The following is a 20791-nucleotide window of genomic DNA, read 5'->3' as shown; positions in this document are numbered from 1 at the left end:
GGTACATGGTATATTTTATATGTAATTTGTCATTGATTTGTGTTTATTGGGTTTCATCTTTTTGTAAGTTGTAATAGTAATTCGTATTTTTAACCTACTTATGTTTTATAGATGCAGCCAAAGGTAGACGCATTCATTTGAATGTGTTGCCTTTTAATCGTCCAGAAGCTGGGATTTTGATAACCGATGATGACGAGTTTCGTGTTCCTCTTATAAATTCTAAATACACTGCATGGATGCACTGCAACAAAGAGTTCTCAGAAAATAGGGTGGTTTTGTACTCGGAGGTTCCATCCGACTTTGTTTGGGACCATAGATAAAAGTTATGGAGGCGACGTGTTGTTGGTGACCCAGTCTCCAGGACTAGCTGAATGATAGTTTTCATAAGTTTTGATCGTATTTGTGTCCAAGTAATTAGAAATTATTATGATTTTAGTCTCATTGGTTGCCTTAATCCGATGTTAGTTCTTGCTGATGAATTTGTAAGTTTATGAGATTTTCAAAGATTACTCCTATACATGTTTTTGGAATTAATCGTTTATTGACTCTTTTTTAATAAAACTATGTAGGACAATCGCATCCTGTGTACCATGCCATTTGAAATACTTGACAAATTCGAGTATGCATTGCTCGAAGGAGAGTGGTATTTCCTTGGTAATTTTGCAGTTACCGACAGGTTACCCCATCCAAGTATATCATCAAACAACTGTCATATACGTTTCAACGAGGAGACAGGCACTGAAAAAACCGATCCAAAGTCTTCTAGAGAAATATACTCTTTCTGTCCATTCATAGATATTTTGCTTGCATCGATTCAAACAGACCGATATCTTGGTAAGTTTTTTACATGCACATGTTATTGTATTGGTTTATCTCTTTAACTAAGAAATGATTTTTTTCTAACTTAATCATTTAATTTTGCAGTTGATCTTCTCGGGGTTGTCACTTTTGTTCAAAAACTTCAAAGAGGAGTTCCTATGTTTGATACATCGGATACACCCAAAGAACGTCCACTTATTCGTTTTATACTTGAAGATTTCAGGTAAGTACAACTTATCCTCAAAATAATGGGTGTCAGACTTGGGGTTTCTTGGTATATTAAACTATGTTAATTATCTTATATATTGGTGTAAATATATACACTGGAAATTCCTTGAAATGTATTGCTTGGGATAACTTGGCAATAAAATTTGAAGAACTTTGGACGAATCGTGATAGGTCTTCAAGGTATATTATTGTATTGCGATTTTTCTCTTTCAATAGGTGGAGAGGTACGTAAATATTAACAATTAGTGATCTATTCAATGCAGCAATTAATCAGAAGTGTAACATATATATTGTTTCCACATGCGTACTGGATATGTATATGTAATTAGATGAGTGGATAGTTGAATCAGAAAGATTCATATCTGATATTCTCGAGGATCCTCCTACACCAGAAGTGGCAATAGCAAAGATGAGGTATGTAAATCGCATCTTTGATATTGTATCCTGTATATGTATTCTATTGACATTTGTTTTTATGATTTTATAATATTGTCATATTGTTTCAGGCTTGAAACTTCGGTTGATTTTACTCCTTTGGATGATGGATATGTAGATCAGTTTCCGTAGGAGATATTAATTTTTTTTTTTCGTTTCTATAAGTTATGTACTTGAAAAACATTGATGTTGTTTATTTTTATTGTAATAAATAAATTATTCAGTATCTATAAACTTCTTCTGTTTCGCAAAGAATCTCATTTTAGCGTATTGTTTTTGATTTATAAAGACTGTCACTTTATAATTTCAATGCAAAATTGTGTTCATAGTCAACTGACACCGTTGTTGATTTAAAAGTATTACAATATTTTGCTAGGAACATAGATATGTATATATATAATAAAAATGTATTTTAAACAAGAAAAAGAAAATAAGGTATACGAAAGGAATAATATTGCTATAAGCAGAGTTTTGATTTTTGATATAGTACTGTCGTTTATTGAGTCAAATTATGAAAACATAAAGAAAAACGAAAACAAGACACACAGAAAAAAATAATAATCAAAGACTTAATATAACACCATGGTTTGATTCTGTGATTGTAGTCCGCATTCTCTCGACTTCGGGTAGGTTAGGATTTAATAAAATTTTGGTACAATCGTACGCGGTTATCGCTGCCCAACCATGTGCGAATTTGAACAGTTGGATGAATCGAATAACACATATGTTGATTTTGTGTTCTTTCCGTGATAAAGCAGTCATCAGGTCCAGTGCGTAGTCATTCCGTAATAACACTTGCAATCTAGCATCTCTGTTGGGCATACAATAATCAAATAATATAGTAAAAATTGATAATTACAGTGATTGCAATTGAAAAACATATTTTGATAAACTTACGATTCGTTACGAAGCTCCACGTAAACATCACCCCACTTTCTTTGAATTTTGGAGGATTTGTGTCTAAATGTTCCAATCACTGCGACGTGTCCAATTATATCTAACAAAAAGATTAGTTAGTCATTGTGAAAATTTGTAAATATAAGATAACATATATGTTCATGTTATTATTAATTAATTTATCTAAAGTCGTACCAACGAAAAACAATGGGTCTCGGAGATTGTTGTGTATGTTACCAAATTCAACAATACTTAGATAGATGTTGTTATCATAGAAAGGGATCTTTGAAAAATAAGTTTGAGAATTCCATATTATTTTATAATTGTGCAACGTCGGTCTCAAGTCTTCAATGACAAGGACTACACCAAAACGATACAGAATAATTGAATCTCCTTGCTTCACTTCTGTTGTAAGACTGTTTATAAACCCTTTTGATATTGATCCATGTATTTTATCACCCTGTAAAAACAAAAATGTGTATATCAGAGAAGTGATATGCACAGAAAATATGGAGTCACCGGAATACCTTTTTATCAACCAACACCAAATCTAGAGTGTTGTCAGGTTCACCGATGTGCTCGAAAATACGTAGTACTTTCACAGGAATACGTTGTAGTTGGTTTGATGGAGTTATATTGGAGACATTGGTGAAAGTCATGTTTTTCATTGCTAAAAGACAAGCAGCGATCGACATGATGTAGTGCATATAAAACCTTTAAAGTATTCGTTAGATATAACTCGGTAATGCTGATACATCTTTCTTATATATAACGATTCACATGTTCCATCTCCTATAGATTCCTAATACGAATCAGAAAATTGCTATAATTATAACAATATAATATTTGAATATAATATGTATAAAAATTGTAATATTTTATTTTCTTATTTTTTATATGTATTACCAGGATAACTTTCCAAAAATTTATATTTATGACATTTAGTATCTTATTTCCATTTAAAAAAAACATTTTTATATTTACTTGATAAGTATTTGTTAATATTCCTCTCTGGTATAATATTATCATATCGGAATTATTCTATTCTAAAAAAAGAAAAGTATTTTGTTTTGTAAATATACCTCTTATAATAATATATAAAGTGTTTTTATACTGTGTATACGTTGAATCATTATTTACGTTGTTTATTCTTTTTCGTGTTTGCAATGACCTCGCATAATCTTTCTGGTTTATCTCCATTGATTCACAATTTGAGTGCTCCAGTAAAAATTATTCGGAAATATGCACGTTTAGGCTGCTCTGATAGTTTGCTAGACCTCATATTATCCGATGAAGATGTAATATATGCACTACAATTTAATTGCATATTACATACTGTTCTTCTTTTTTTACTGTTTTATGTTCAGATTTTGTTTTCGGTATTGGGTAGTTAATTGCCTGATATGTTGTTTTTTTTTTGTTAATTCGTAGGGTATTAAACTTCAGGCGACTCTAGAATTTGAAGTTGCACTTAACTTTGGTCAGTTGTTTGGTGAGGGTGATTGGTTGGTGTTGCGGAATTTTAGAGTGATGCCTAATAATGAATTGAGTACCAAAATTGTCCCACATCCTTTTCGTATTGTTTTTGATTTGAACTCAAGTTTTACAAAAGTTTTGAACAACAATCCAAATAATTTCTTTTCTTTTGTCGAGTACGAAAGCATACTAAATGGTTCTCATTGCGTTGGATGTTATGTTGGTAAGAATCTATATTTTATTTTTGGAGTTGTGGCTTTATGGTTCTATATAACATAGTATATACCTTATGTTTTTCTTCATTTTTTTTTGTTTTGTTTATTTCAGATTTGATTGGTCGCGTTATGACTGTTGGAAATTATGTCGATGAAGATCTACCTTATGAGAGTTACATGAACGGTGATATATATCTTGAGTTAGAGAACGAAATGTATTAGACATTATTTATCTCAGATTTTGTATTTCATTGTTTAAGTTATCAATATATCTTATAGTCTAATGTATATCAATTGTACCTTTGTAGGGGATGTCGCTTGCCATGTCGGTTAAAGCATCCTTATGGTATTCAGTTCACTAATGGTTTATCAAAATTTGATGGTGCTATTATTATTTGTATCATTCGATTTGCAGAACTCAAAATTTTGAAAGGTGAATAAATTACTTTTAAATTTCTTGATACACTATGTGTTTTTTAGTTAATTCATTTTATCATCTAATTATTTGTCCCTAGGTACATTTTTTTGTTGTGTTTTACAAGGTTCTTGGATAGTTACGACGGCTTATAGTTGTACGCAGCTTATGTTGGACCCAGGTCTTCCTGAAGTGAACAATCTATTGAACTTATGGAAGAAGATCGTTGACGATTAATTCTTAGACCCGTTGATTTAATTGTGTTCATCAAATTGGGAAATTCTATACGACATTATATATTTTTTTTATAGTTTAATGATTTGTTATTCGATGTTATAATCATTATGTTATTTAAGTTAGCAAAAAAAGAAGTTATTCTTTGGGATATTCTCGGATGGTGGATCTTATGATTAATTTTATGGCGATACTCTACTCAATAAAAAATATATATTGGGGAATTTTATTTGTGATGTTTTCTTTTAAATAGTTTATACGTTCTTAGTTACGTAACTATATAGAGATAGGTAAAATAAAATTAAATACCGAGTAGATGTATGTAACTAAAAACTCATCGTCGTATATTTACAATGATCATAATAATTTTATTGTTAAATTTCCGATTATTTGTGGCAACTGAATATTATATAGTTTTTTTGGTGCTGTAATACCCTAGAGAATATTCGTTTTGATATATACATGTTCATATTTTTGTTAACCAAAAATGAAAAAAGTAAATATTCTGAAAAAAGCTAGAATATTTGGTTATATATATATGTACTGTCATTGTTGTTATTTACACAATTCCCTTCATCAAGATTTTTCCTTAGGCATTTACAATGAGTTCATCAGGTACATGGTATATTGTATATGTAATTTGTCATTGATTTGTGTTTATTGGGTTTCATCTTTTTGTAAGTTGTAATAGTAATTCGTATTTTTAACCTACTTATGTTTTATTGATGCAGCCAAAGGTAGACACATTCATTTGAATGTGTTGCCTTTTAATTGTCCAGAAGCTGGGATTTTGATAACCGATGATGACGAGTTTCGTGTTCCTCTTATAAATTCTAAATACACTGCATGGATGCACTGCAACAAAGAGTTCTCGGAAAATAGGGTGGTTTTATACTCGGAGGTTCCATCCGACTTTGTTTGGGACCATAGAGAAAATTTATGGAGGCGACGTGTTGTTGGTGACCCAGTCTCTAGGACTAGCTAAATGATAGTTTTCATAAGTTTTGATCTAGGGGTTTTTACGTATTAGTTTTATTTTCTAAAGCTTTGATTTGTGATTTAATATGTCGTGTTTCTATATTTTAAATATATACATTTTATTGATAAAATTGATAAGTTTTTATTTGTATGTGTTTTTATTAAATTTTTTTATAGAGTTTAGTGTTCTTTGGAAAAGAAATAATGATATTCATATTGTGATAATACTAACTTATGATCTTGGAAACTGATTATCCACCAATTATTTGCCCGAATATTATAGAATTTATAATAAGGCAATACGATATAACAAAAATGTCAAATAGACAATTCGTAATGAAAAAAAGAAGAATATTCAATATATCCTTTTATTCTGAAGTGTGTATAAATAGTAAACGACATGTGATTACAATGCCACCTTCATAATATAGTCTTGGTGTTTTTATTCAAAGCACTTTTGCTAGCAATTGTCTTGCTTCTATTGAGGCTGTTGATTTTGCTAGATGGCTTATTTCTTAACTATTGCCACACATAAAAAATATGATTGATAACACCGTATTTTGACCACTTTTATGGATCGTTTTGAAATACTTTTTCTATGTTTTTAATTGCTTTTAAGTACTTTTATTATGTTTTTCTAGTATTTGTAGTTCCAAAACTCTTTTCAGGTAACTTAGGGAAAAGCTTAACAAAATGGATAGAAAACCAGATTTCAGCTCAGAGTCAAACCGTCAGAAGTTCACCCCTGATTGAAGGCCTTCTCACCGTCTGATCCAGCTCAAATTTGGAGATCTTAAAGATGGAAGTATCAGCTTTTCAGCACACTTTACAGCTTGGCAATACAACGGTTCAATCAAAAGATACGCAAAGAGCAGATGTCCCGTAAACCAGCCGGCGAGTGTTTCCACCCGCGGCCAACAGACCAATCCCCACGGTCACAACCGCCGCGACCGCGGCCAGCCACCCATTTCCCACGGTTGCACTCATCCCGACCGCGGCCAGCTAACTCCGAGCCCGAAGGCCCATTTCTGAAGCCCGTATCATTTTCCCAGCCTCAATTCCGGAACCCTAGACACCAGAGAGTATTGGAGACTATAAATACATGTCATTTAGGTCGTTTTTAAGAAAAGAAGAGGAGATACGAAATACTTTACAGAAATTCTACTTTAAGCTTTGTTTTTAGGTTTTAGGGAGAGAGAGATTTATCTCTTGAACCATTGTTCTTTTTTTTTCAATTTCGGTTTCTATTCAACTTTTTAATACTATGTTTTTGATTTCGTTCATTATGTCTGAGTAGTTTTATTGTTGGGATTAAGGGATTTCGATGGGGATTTATATGTTCGATGAGGATTCCATGAGCTTTTGAGCCGAATCTTAGAACTTTTTCTTCTGAATTCGTTTTTACTGCATGAGAGTAGCGTCATGAACTACAATCTGATCCAGATGCTTGGTGACACGAAAGTGTTCATCCGGTGTCAGATCTAGTTTGGGAGAGCAAAACAAACATAGGAGTGGAAACCTACCTTTGGGCGATTTGTGAATGCTGACGAGTCTTAAACATAATGCATCTCTTCTTTTCCAGGGCCAGAGTGGAAACCTACTGGTCAGGGTTGAGAGAGATAGTTGTCTATGATCACGACAGTGGCGTATTCATACGTCCGTGACTCCAGTTCGAAAAGTTTAAGCTAAGATCTTATCAATTTACTCTCTAGCAATGTTTTGAATCGTTCGTACCCCTGAGAAAACTTCCCTGAACCCCAGCGCTTTCTTTCTTATAGATTCACACCGTTTTTATTTTAAGCTTTAGTTCAATATTCTCATTCCTTTTTAATCGATTTTCATTTAAGCAATTAGATTAGCCGTTTTTCTCATTTTTACCCGTTTTCGTTAAGTTTAGTTATTAGGTCATTTTAATTCCCGTAGTTTCTTTTTAGATTTCGTTTTTACATTTTAAACACACCACCAAAACCCACACAAAACCGTTTGGTTCTAGACTTCCTTACTTTATATTTCGTTCGAAGGCTTTTGCCGAAAAGACCCTCCTTCCCTGTGGATTCGATCCCTAAGTACTACAATCGATCAGCTGTGCACTTGCGGCTATTGATTTCATTTAGGGTAAAACTTGACAACCCTCATGACAGCACACATCAATGATCAAAATCTGTTTGGGATTTCTGATCTTGATCCAACAAAGCATATATGGAAAACGAAGTTGAAAGTCTTGCGTAAATTTAACCGATTTCCCGAACGTGACCGCACGTTAGATTTTATAATGTGCGACTGGAAGGTAAAATCCATAAATCAATTTTCTTTTAGTTTTTGTAGTTTTAAATGTTTGATTTTTTTTTTTTTTTTTTTACAGGGACAAAAGATTTCTGTTACCGCACCGTTTGAATTTTATAATAAGTATTCTAACATATGTCAGGAGGGAGACTGGATACTTTTAATTAATTTTAACCTATTACCTGTCACCGGTGAGTTCAAGACAAGTACACATCCTTATATGATCGAGATTACAGTTGATACAACGTGTGCAAGCTCTTATACGCTAGATATCAATAGTTATTTTTCGTTTGCCGCTTATGAAGATATTATGAATGTGACTATTGATTTTAGTTTTTGTGTCGGTGAGTATTCAGTATATCTTTCTTAGTTTGCTGGCATTGTATGATTTTGTTTATTAATTGATGTTTTGGGTTTTTACAAAACCAGATTTAATCGGTAAAATTGTCTATGTTGGAAGCTTTGACGATAGAATTAGATCCTTTGATTGTTCTACACATTCGATAGTAAGATTCGATCTCGAGAACGAAAGGTAATTTGTAAACGAGTATTATATTTTTTTTAAAAAATAAGTATACTAAAATACAATTTTTGTTTATATCAGTCTGATTTTTCTTTAATAAGTGAATTTTAGGAAACGGCGTTTATCGTGTTTGTTGAAAGGTGATTACGCTGCAACTTTTCTTCGAGAGTTTGAAGGATGTAAACAAGATGCCGTTATTTGCATCATGCGTTTTGCGAAAATAATTACTCGAAGAGGTATTTTGTTAGTTTTTGTTATGAGTTAAATGTATATTATATATGATAACTACTATTTTTTTTATAATACAGGATGTTTATTGGCTACTACATCATATGATTGCACACAAGTTATTCGGAATTCACGATGCTTCGAGGCCTATCAATTTAAAGAGCTGATATCTGGTCCTTAATAGATGATGATAATAGCTGTTTTTCTACATCGCGAATTTATAGTGTTTCTATATTAAATTTCTAAATTTATATTAAAATTTTATGGTTTGTAATATTCATCGAGTTTTTCTAACTTAAGAAATTTTGATTTTATTGTCGCAATGTCTACCACTTAAAAATTTAATTTATAGTATTATGTATGAGATCTGATATTCTAAACTATTCTCAAAATGATTGGATCTCAAAGAATAGTACCTAAAATGATTGGATCTCAAAATTATTCTGTTAAAGGATAATTTCTATAACGTGTTTAGGATTTCGTTATATTAATGAAAATATTCCTGTTTGCACTGTTATATATTATCATATATATATAATTACTTTATTGTATTGAAGGATAATAATCTTTTTATTGTTTATTACTTTATTCTGTTAAAGAATAGTTTCTATAATGTGTTTAGGATTTCGTTATATTAATGAAAATATTCCTGTTTGCACTGTTCTATATTATCATATATATATATATATAATTACTTTATTGTATTGAAGGATAACAATCTCTTTATTGTTTATTACTTTATTCTGTTAAAAGATGATTTCTATAATGTGTTTAGCATTTTGTTATATTAATGAAAATATTCCTGTTTGCACTGTTCTGTATTATCATATATATATATATATATATATATATATATATTGATAACACCGGATTTTGACCATTTTTATGGATCACTTTAATATCTTTTACAGGTGTTTTTACTCCATTTCCAAAGGTTTTCAAAGGATTTCTATGTTTTCGGATTTTAAAAGACTTTTCAGGTAATTTGGGATAAAGAGGCACAAATTGGAACAAAAAGACTCTTTTGGATAAATGCAGTCCGTCAGAACTCTCATGGAGAGACGAAGACCTTCTCACCGTCTGATCACCCTCAAAATTGGACAACTTATAGAAGAATCAACCAGCTTTCAAATGCACTTGGTTTGGAGACATTCCAACGGTTGGATCTCAAGATATTCCATTAGCTCCGGAGCCACTCGAAGACGGCCAGCAAGTCACACGACCGCGGCCAACAGCCCATTTCCCGCGGTCAGAAGCCTCCCGACCGCGGCCAACCACCTAATCCCTGCGGTCATGTCACTCCCGACCGCAGCCATCAAGCTCCGAACTAAAGCCCATATTTCTGAAGCCCAAAGTCATTCTCAGCCTCAATTCTGGAACCCTAGAGACCATGGAGTATTGAAGACTATAAATACTTGTCATTTAGGTCGTTTTTAGACACCACCCTTCATACTTTACGGAAACCCTTTTTCCTTTAGCTGTTTTTATGCGATTTTTGTAGAAGATTGTTCAAGTCCGAGTTCTTCAATAGAGAAACTTTCTTCATCTCTTTTCTTTACCGTTTTTCATTACTTTTATTAAAACCAATGATGATGTCGACCTCATCCATGTCTGAGTAGATCCCGAGTTGGGCTTAGGGTTCCCGAAAGGGGCTCTCATAATCGATTAAGACATCTAGGTTAATAGATCTGGGATTTCGACCTGTTCTCTGTTTATTCTTGTTCTTACTGCATGTATGCTTGATTGATCACCTAGTATCTGATCTAGATAGTTAGTGTTGCAAAAGTTTTCATTGCAGCATGATGAGAACAAACCAAGTTCCACCAGACTATTTAAAGTGTAAGCTGTTCCCTTTTTCACTAGCAGACAAAGCTCACCGTTGGTTGAAATCTTTGCCTGCAGGATCGATTACTAATTGGGAAGAGTGTAAAACTGCTTTCCTGAATCACTTCTATACTAAGTCAAGGTCGAATCAGTTGGGAACAAAGATCTCAAGCTTTCAACAAGGGCCGACTGAATCTTTCTATGAAGCCTGGGAACGTTTTAAGGAGTATGAACGTGATTGCCCTCACCATGGATTTCCTGGATCAAGCCTGCTGAGCACATTTTACCAAGGTTTGCAACCAAAATACAAACTTTCACTTGATACAGCTAGCAATGGAGATTTTGGACAAAAGACGATAGCCCAAGGAAGAGCCCTCATCGAAAATTTGGCTCAGGCCAATAACAATGATTGTCCTGAGTACGATCGATCAACGAAGCAATCCGGAACAGACAACAAGGAGATAACCGAGATAAAGAACTTGATGAGCCAGATTCTGAAGAGCAACAATCGCCCAATCCATGCTTGTGAGACCAACAATGGTGCAGAAGATGAAGGACCTAGTGATGTTGATCACATTAATCAAGCCTTTCAAGAAGAAGATGTGAACTATGTAGGAGCACTAGTACCATATCAAAATCGCTTCATTAATGGCTTCAACAACAGCTTCCGGAATGCAAATTACAACAATCTCTCTTACCGCAATCCAAATGTGGAGAATCCTCAAGATCAGTACTACCCACCACAGCAAAAGTCCTTCCAAAACAAGTTCCAAGGTGGAAACTTCGGAGGAACAGGAGCTTATCAACCGCGACAGCCTTATAACTACCAAGGTACGGGTTTTAACAATCAATTTGTACAACAGCAAGGAGTCACGACAAACCAGCTAGCTTCACAGATCGGTAGACTTGAACAGTCCATCCAACAGCTCGTTATGACGAACGAAAAAGCATCTAAAGACGTGAACGTGAAAGTTGACTGCATGTACAATGATCTGAACGGGAACTTTGAAGCTTTATCTTCGCACGTCAAAAAGCTAGACGTGCAAGTCGCCCAAACAGCCGACTCTATGAAGAGGCAAAGTGGAGTTCTTCCAGGAAGAGTTGAAGATAACCCTAAGAGGTTTTGCAACGCCATAACCACATTGCCTGAAGAAGAGGCCAGGACCGATGGAAAGAAAGAAGAAACCCCAATCTTTGTACCACTGTACAAGGATGGCGATGCCAAGCAGCCACCATTTAAGGTACCTGAACGATCACCGTTTCAAAGGCTTACAAAAGCCGACGATCCGGGACGTTTTGTTTTCCAATGTTTCATTTCAGGAATCAAGTTTACAGACTGCCTGTGCGATTCCAAAGCCAATGTTAACATCATGTCAAAGACATTTGCCGAAAAATTGGGCATAAAAACCTTAATTAAGGACATCGACGGTTAAGGTTACTTTTGGAGTTTCGTCTCAAAAAGATACTGAAGGGGCGATTCATGATCTACAAGTTCTAGTGGGAGACAAGATTGTTCCAGCAGATTTCCAAGTCCTGGAGATGGATAAAGACAAGGAGAGGCCACTTGTTTTCAGGAGACCATTCCTAGCTACCGTAGGAGCAGTAATCGATCACGCAAACCGGCATGCTGTTTTCCTCAATGTGGATCGCAGAAGGTACTACCCGACTATCCTAAACGATTTTCCAAGCAAAGGGAACATGCCAAAAGAGAAAGAAAAGGAGAAGCCGAAAGCTTTTGCAAAGATCAAGATCATCATTCCACCGGATGCAACAGAAACTAGTGAGGACCAAATCCAGGAGCTAATCGAAAACACAAAAAAGGTTTTAAACAATGTTAAAGTCCGAAAGAAGAGTAAAGGAAAGAAGACGGCTCCTCAGGGAGAAGAAGTAAAACCTCCAGCGACCGGAAATGATAAGGGAACATCAAGAGGAGTGCCATTCAAATCAGCCTGATTCTTCATGCCTACGTCGAGCTAACAACTTAAAACAAAAACGCTTAATGGGAGGCAACCCATTTAGGTACTCTTTCTTTTAGTTTCCTTTTTCCATTTTACAATTTATGCTTTCTTTTTCTTTTTAGTTTCAGGTATTTTATAAAACAAAAACACAAAAAATTCAGAAAATTAGAAAAAAAAAGAAGAAAAGGGTAGGTTTTTAGCTGCTCGGCCCAGCAAAGACCAGAAAGATGGACAAAGACCACAGGAGAAGGAGCCGCGGTCGCGACCCACCGCCCCGCGACCAAGGGTGTATCGACCGCGGCACCGTGAATGTGACCGCGGCCGAGCCCTCAATCACCGCGGTCGCGCGTCTCCTGACCGCGGCCGTTGGTCGTTGAGACAGGAACTCGGATTTCCGCCGCTTTTCAAAAGCTACCCGGTGTTACCTGGTGTTTCCCGGTGTTACCCGGTGATTCCCGGTGTTTCCCGGTGTTACGTGGTGTTTCCCGATGTTTCCCGGTGATTCCCGGTGTTACCTGGTGATTTCCGGTGTTTCCCGGTGTTGCCTAGTGTTTCCCGGTGTTACCTGGTGATTCGCGGTGTTGCCTGAAGTATTCCCGGTAAATCCCGTTAAGATTCTCCGTAAGTTTTAAACTTTCCTTGCGTGCAAGACAAGAAAGGTAAGTTCCCGTAAACTTAAAAATTCCCAAAAATTTTCCGTTTTTGCCACAAAAACGCTTTTTAAAGAAAAGAAACACACTTTTTGGATCAAAACTCCTTTTTCTCTTCTCTTCCAAAAGACTTGGAGATTTAGGAGATAGAACACATTTTTCAATTCTTGATCTTTTTAAGAGATTCTTGGCCCAAACCTCACTCTTTTTCAAAGCTGATTTCAATTCTGTCATCAAATCTCTCTTTCCAGCAAGGTATGAACCTCAAACTCGCCATTTTTACTTGATTTTAGAACTTAGGGTTTTCTTAAAAGCCCAAATCTTGGTTTATTGATGGTGGAAATAGCTTAAGAACAATAGATTATTCTTTTATGTTATCTAAAAATCGATTTTAACACCTAGCTTAAGAGAAATTGAGATTTTTGAAATTTGGATTCTACAGGCTTTATAAAAATCGAATTTGGAACAGCAAAATTGATGAATCTGATTAAGTCTTGTGTGATTAGTGATTAGTATTAGGTAACCTATAGGTTTGACATGGAAATTGCCCATTAAAACTGATTTTTAGAAGATTTCTATGTTGAGAACATCAAAAATCCGAATCTAGTCATGAACTACTCGATTTCTTTGATTTAATGTCAATTCTGCTTGCTCATGGTTTTAATTAATACTAGTATTAGTGTTACTGATCTTAATGTGTTAAAATCAGCATCCATATTCACTTTTTTTCTAAGAATCAATTCGTTTTGCAGAAAAATGGAACAAACCAGATCTCGAAGAAGCCGTCGCACTGGTGACAGCTCTGAGGACATCGATGCACTTAAGCTGAGACCCTACATGGAGCTGAATCTTCCGACTTATCCTGAGCTAGTCCGCGAGTTCTTAGCAACTATTACACTCCACCACACGAAGAGGAGGAACCCCAGAGCATCAGATGGCATCCTGTCATTCTCTATCCGCGGACAGCCTTACTCGCTCACCATTTCTGAACTTTGCAAAGCTCTTAAGCTTCCATACACCGATGGCATTTACCTTGAAGATGAACCCGATCTTAACTTGTGGAGAGAGATGGGTCATGGAGTCTATGATAGCGGGAGATCCAAGTCAGCCCTTCTTACTCATCCTGCAGTGAGAGTTGTGCACAAACTCTTAGCACACACGATTTTCTCTAGAGCCAACATGGGATGTGTTTTGAAGACCGAGCTCATCACACTTCAGATGCCGTTTATGGACGACCCACAACTTGCCTGCTTTGCCTGGATCATAGCACAGAACATGGTAAAGGTGAAGCATGATTTACATGGTTGCAAGGACGCTACTCCAGCTTACGGGAGTGCTATTACAGCGATACTACAGGCTGTAGGATTCGATTTTTCATCTGATGATCCACTTCCCGATGTCTGGTATGACCTACTTTATCTCTCTCGCGATCACACTATCTCTCGTGCCGCTTTCGATCCAGACAGGTTTGGTTACAAGTATTGCACTGTCACTGAGGAGCACCGAGTCAGCTTGCCTTCACCATCGGTCCCGAGATTGTGTAACGGAGGACGTCCGCGATGGACTCCGGAATCCGATGCTTTTCTGCCATCTGTACCTCGTCTACCATTCACCATTGGCCAATACATAGTGGCCAAGGCAAAACGCGATGCAGCTGCGGCCCGTGCTCACTTTCAGCCATCTGTTTCGACCGGCCACACCTCATCATCTACATCATCGCACACACATTCTGATCTGGAGCGCAGAGTTGAGAGACAGGGACGGCGCTTTGAGCGTGTTGTCACCTTCCTACAGGAGCAGCACCAGTTCGCAGCAGACACATTGGAGGATGAGTGAAGTATCAGCACTTCACTACCATCACGGTTCTATCATCATTTTCTTTTCTGTTATCTTATTTTATTTCGCTTTTATTCACCATCTTCTCACCAACCTTTTCACACTGGGGACAGTGTGATTTAAGTCTGGGGAAGGATGTCTATCCGTACTAATCATTTTCTTGCTTTTGCTTTTAAATTTCAAGTACTTTTTAAATTTTAATATTTAACCTATTCGACATTAAGTATTTTTCAGGAATGTTTGACGCAAAACTATGATGATTTAGACCTGCACATTTCTACACTTTGCATGATAGCTCATTTGTGGTTAGCACTAGACTAGGCGGTAGCTAGAGTACTTGCACTACGAACTCCCACCAGAGGACTTCTATTCATGGAGATTCTTTCTGACAGGATATACTAGCTCATTTTATTTGACCTTAATATTGATATCTAATTTTCTCATCATTGATTTTAGGCAGGCATCGACATACACATCTAGGACGTCTTTTACCCTCACTTTTACCACTCTTTGTCGTCCTAGATGACCAGTTTATCTTTATCTGGTACCATACCCTAAATCCAAAACCCTTGTTTTCAGTCCTCATGCATTCTCTCTTTAATTTATATCAGCAGATATGTGCAAAAACGTCGGAGAGAAGAGGAGCGATGCAGTTTTCAGTCACTCACAAAGGAGACTGAATGGAATTGGGAAGGAAGAGTATCAGAAACCTCATAAAGCTTTACAAGACATATATTAACTCGTAATTTCGTGCTCTCTAAGATTCTATATCTAAAGGTGTTCCCTCTCTTCTTCTTAAAAAAAAAAACGAATGAAAAGAGAGAGGGAAACAAAAAGCATAACGAGTCCTAGATTGTCGAAATTTGTGGAACAATAAGCAACCACTATTCGTTTAAGGAGCTATGGTTTTGAAAGATTTACAAAAATCTAAGTCTGGGGGAGTTAGGAGAGAACCTGAGGAAGAAGACCAGGAATCTATGGCAAGAAGAAAGTGACTTAAAATTGTGGATACCAACAGCTTCACTCTCTCTTGCGGTTTTTCATAATTTCCTGCATCCTCCAGATCTTCAGGTAACCCGTAAACACTTTAAGCCTCACCCCTAGAATAACCCTTTTGACACCTAGCCTAGATTGCCTTGCCTAGACTTTCTTTGATGAGAACCATCGAGATTTCTAATGAATTGTTAAGAGCTAGTTGACTGGAAGTTAGATCTTAGTGCATAGATTTCCGCATGACGGATTAACGGACTAGTTATGCATGTCTTGCTAGTGAGAATTTTTTATGCTATTCCCGATTGATGCATACTGATTGATATTGGTCTAAAAGTTTGGTCTCTGGGATTTTGTTTAGTTCCTGCGTTTTCAAACCTCTCGCCGAGATTTAGCCTTTGTTTTATTTGAGGACAAACAAAAGACTAAGTCTGGGGGAGTTGATAACACCGGATTTTGACCAGTTTTATGGATCACTTTAATATCTTTTACAGGTGTTTTTACTCCATTTCCAAAGGTTTTCAATGGATTTCTATGTTTTCGGATTTTAAAAGACTTTTCAGGTAATTTTGGATAAAGAGGCACAAATTGGAACAAAAAGACTCTTTTGGATAAACGCAGACCGTCAGAACTCTCATGGAGAGACGAAGACCTTTCTCACCGTCTGATCACCCTCAAAATTGGACAACTTATAGAAGAATCAACCAGATTTCAAATGCACTTGGTTTGGAGACATTCCAACGGTTGGATCTCAAGATATTCCATTAGCCCCGGAGCCACTCGAAGACAGCCAGCAAGTCATGCGACCGCGGCCAACAGCCCATTTCCTGCGGTCAGAAGCCTCCCGACCGCGGCCAACCACATAATCCCCGCGGTCACGTCACTCCCGACCGCGGCCATCAAGCTCCGAACTAAAGCCCATATTTTTGAAGCCCAAAGTCATTCTCAGCCTCAATTCCGGAACCCTAGAGACCATGGAGTATTGAAGACTATAAATACTTGTCATTTAGGTCGTTTTTAGACACCACCCTTCATACTTTACAGAAACCCTTTTTCCTTTAGCCGTTTTTATGCGATTTTTGTAGAAGATTGTTCAAGTCCGAGTTCTTCAATAGAGAAACTTTCTTCATCTCTTTTCTTTACTGTTTTTCATTATTTTTATTAAAACCAATGATGATGTCGACCTCATCCATGTCTGAGTAGATCCCGAGTTGGGCTTAGGGTTCCCGAAAGGAGCTCTCATAATCGATTAAGACATCTAGGTTAATAGATCTGGGATTTCGACCTGTTCTCTGTTTATTCTTGTTCTTATTGCATGTATGCTTGATTGATCACCTAGTATCTGATCTAGATAGTTAGTGTTGCAAAAGTTTTCATTAAGTATCAGCCCTAGAATGAAACAGGCGATTTTTCCGTAGGAGTGGAAACCTACCTGCGGCGAGATCGTGAGTATTGACGAGTCTTGTGCAGCTCTTGCGTTCTCTCCCTTCCAGGGCCAGAGTGGAAACCTACTGGTCAGGGTTGCGAGAAACAGTTGGTTATGATCACGACAGTGACGTAGTCATACCGCCGTACTCTAGCTCTAGAACCCTATATATCGATATCCGTCAATCCCAATCTATCTACCCTAGTGTTAAAACCGATTATGATCCCTTAGAGTTCCCGAAAGCTCAGCGTTTTTAGCCATAGTTTACAAACCAATCGATTTTTATTTGCTTATTTAGATCTGCATTTCAATTGCCTTAGTTCGATATTTACTTGCTTTACTTGCTTTCCATTCGATTTTTCTACTTGCTTTCTAGGATAGATTTATTTTCTTTCTTTTGTTTTAGTTTAATTTGTGACAAACAACCAACCTTTAAAACCAATCTAGTCTAGACATAAAGTTAAAAACCATAGAAGAATACCAGGCACACAAATATCATTTGTTTTGTTAAGGGTAAAACTTGTTCCCTCACGCAGTTGACACGACATCAAGTTTTTGGCGCCGTTGCTGGGGATTTGTTTCACTGCCTTTTGCTATTTTTCTTGTTTTAACTTCTGTTCTAGACACCTGATCTCTAGTTCTTTATTAAAGTTTTGTTGAATTATCTTTCCCTTCTTTTGTTTTTCTCTGAATTGCATGAATACCAGGCGCAGACCTGTAGAAAACATTCCAATTCTAGACGAGATAGACAGACACGAAAGAGAACTTCGAAGACTTAGACGAACGCAAGGAATGGCCAACGACGACCAGCCTGGAGATCCTATTAACCGAGCTTTAAATATGGACCAAGACGGGTCCGAACATGGAGAAAATGAAGAGAATGATCACAGAGGAGGTGATCATGCTCGACAAGATGGAGAGGAGGATGAGGTTCCTCCAAGAAACCACCAGAACCGCGAGAGAGAAGAACGTGAAGACCTTGATGCACCTATTAATGCAGCCGATGGTGACCACCAAGGAATGCAGCCGAATGGACGCGTTAACCGCCCTGTTCAGCAAGCAAATCAACATCGAAGACAAGCCAGAAACCATCACATAGCTGATTTTGATGCACCTACTCAAAATTTTCAAAACCGATCTGCAATTCAAGTTCCATTTCCGAACCGGAATGAGTTTGAAGTCACGCCTCAAATCATCTCATTGGTGAAACAAAACCAATTCCATGGAGTTCCTTCTGAACACCCAATGGACAATATCGAGCTCTTTGAAGAAATCTGCAGCATGATGAGAACAAACCAAGTTCCACCAGACTATTTAAAGTGTAAGCTGTTCCCTTTTTCATTAGCAGACAAAGCTCACCGTTGGTTGAAATCTTTGCCTGCAGGATCGATTACTAATTGGGAAGATTGTAAAACTGCTTTCCTGAATCACTTCTATACTAAGTCAAGGTCGAATCAGTTGGGAACAAAGATCTCAAGCTTTCAACAAGGGCCGACTGAATCTTTCTATGAAGCCTGGGAACGTTTTAAGGAGTATGAACGTGATTGCCCTCACCATGGATTTCCTGGATCAAGCCTGCTGAGCACATTTTACCGAGGTTTGCAACCAAAATACAAACTTTCACTTGATACAGCTAGCAATGGAGATTTTGGACAAAAGACGATAGCCCAAGGAAGAGCCCTCATCAAAAATTTGGCTCAGGCCAATAACAATGATTGTCCTGAGTACGATCGATCAACGAAGCAAACCGGAACAGACAACAAGGAGATAACCGAGATAAAGAACATGATGAGCCAGATTCTGAAGAGCAACAATCGCCCAATCCATGCTTGTGATACCAACAATGGCGCAGAAGATGAAGGACCTAGTGATGTTGATCACATTAATCAAGCCTTTCAAGAAGAAGATGTGAACTGTGTAGGAGCACAAGTACCATATCAAAATCGCTTCATTAATGGCTTCAACAACAACTTCCGGAATGCAAAGTACAACAATCTCTCTTACCGCAATCCAAATGTGGAGAATCCTCAAGATCAGTACTACCCACCACAGCAAAAGTCCTTCCAAAGCAAGTTCCAAGGTGGAAACTTCGGAGGAACAGGAGCTTATCAACCGCGACAGCCTTATAACTACCAAGGTACGGGTTTTAACAATCAATTTGTACAACAGCAAGGAGTCACGACAAACCAGCTAGCTTCACAGATCGGTAGACTTGAACAGTCCATCCAACAGCTCGTTATGACGAACGAAAAAGCATCTAAAGACGTGAACGTGAAAGTTGACTGCATGTACAATGATCTGAACGGGAACTTTGAAGCTTTATCTTCGCACGTCAAAAAGCTAGACGTGCAAGTCGCCCAAACAGCCGACTCTATGAAGAGGCAAAGTGGAGTTCTTCCAGGAAGAGTTGAAGATAACCCTAAGAGGTTTTGCAACGCCATAACCACATTGCCTGAAGAAGAGGCCAGGACCGATGGAAAGAAAGAAGAAACCCCAATCTTTGTACCACTGTACAAGGATGGCGATGCCAAGCAGCCACCATTTAAGGTACCTGAACGATCACCGTTTCAAAGGCTTACAAAAGCCGACGATCCGGGACGTTTTGTTTTCCAATGTTTCATTTCAGGAATCAAGTTTACAGACTGCCTGTGCGATTCCGGAGCCAATGTCAACATCATGTCAAAGACATTTGCCGAAAAATTGGGCATAAAAACCTTAATTAAGGACATCGACGGTTAAGGTTATTTTTGGAGATTCGTCTCAAAAAGATACTGAAGGGGCGATTCATGATCTACAAGTTCTAGTGGGAGACAAGATTGTTCCAGCAGATTTCCAAGTCTTGGAGATGGATAAAGACAAGGAGAGGCCACTCGTTTTCAGGAGACCATTCCTAGCTACCATAGGAGCAGTAATCGATCACGCAAACCGGCATGCTGTTTTCCTCAATGTGGATCGCAGAAGGTACTACCCGACTATCCTAAACGATTTTCCAAGCAAAGGAACAGGCCAAAAGAGAAAGAAAAGGAGAAGCCGAAAGCTTTTGCAAAGATCAAGATCATCATTCCACCGGATGCAACAGAAACTAGTGAGGACCAAATCTAGGAGCTGATCGAAAACACAAAAAGGGTTTTAAACAATGTTAAAGTCCGAAAGAAGAGTAAAGGAAAGAAGACGGCTCCTCAGGGAGAAGAAGTAAAACCTCCAGCGACCGGAAATGATAAGGACACATCAAGTGGAGTGCCATTCAAATCAGCCTGATTCTTCATGCCTACGTCGAGCTAACAACTTAAAACAAAAGCGCTTAATGGGAGGCAACCCATTTAGGTACTCTTTCTTTTAGTTTCCTTTTTCCATTTTACAATTTATGCTTTCTTTT

At 37.2% G+C, this 20791-nt stretch overlaps 2 non-coding genes across 2 annotated transcripts; both read right to left on the bottom strand.

The window, feature by feature from the left end:
* Positions 1 to 10705: 10705 nt before the first annotated feature.
* LOC112082348 lies at positions 10706 to 10811 on the bottom strand. The gene has a single exon (XR_002897012.1). It is a non-coding gene; the product is annotated as a small nucleolar RNA R71 (small nucleolar RNA).
* Positions 10812 to 18871: 8060 nt separating this feature from the next.
* LOC112082346 lies at positions 18872 to 18977 on the bottom strand. The gene has a single exon (XR_002897011.1). It is a non-coding gene; the product is annotated as a small nucleolar RNA R71 (small nucleolar RNA).
* Positions 18978 to 20791: the final 1814 nt, after the last annotated feature.

The sequence above is a fragment of the Eutrema salsugineum genome, unplaced genomic scaffold (genome assembly GCF_000478725.1).
Source record: "Eutrema salsugineum unplaced genomic scaffold, Eutsalg1_0 scaffold_8, whole genome shotgun sequence".
Taxonomy (NCBI): Eukaryota; Viridiplantae; Streptophyta; class Magnoliopsida; order Brassicales; family Brassicaceae; genus Eutrema; species Eutrema salsugineum.
Note: the sequence above shows the minus strand (reverse complement) of the source record. Positions and strands in the feature narration are given on the sequence as shown.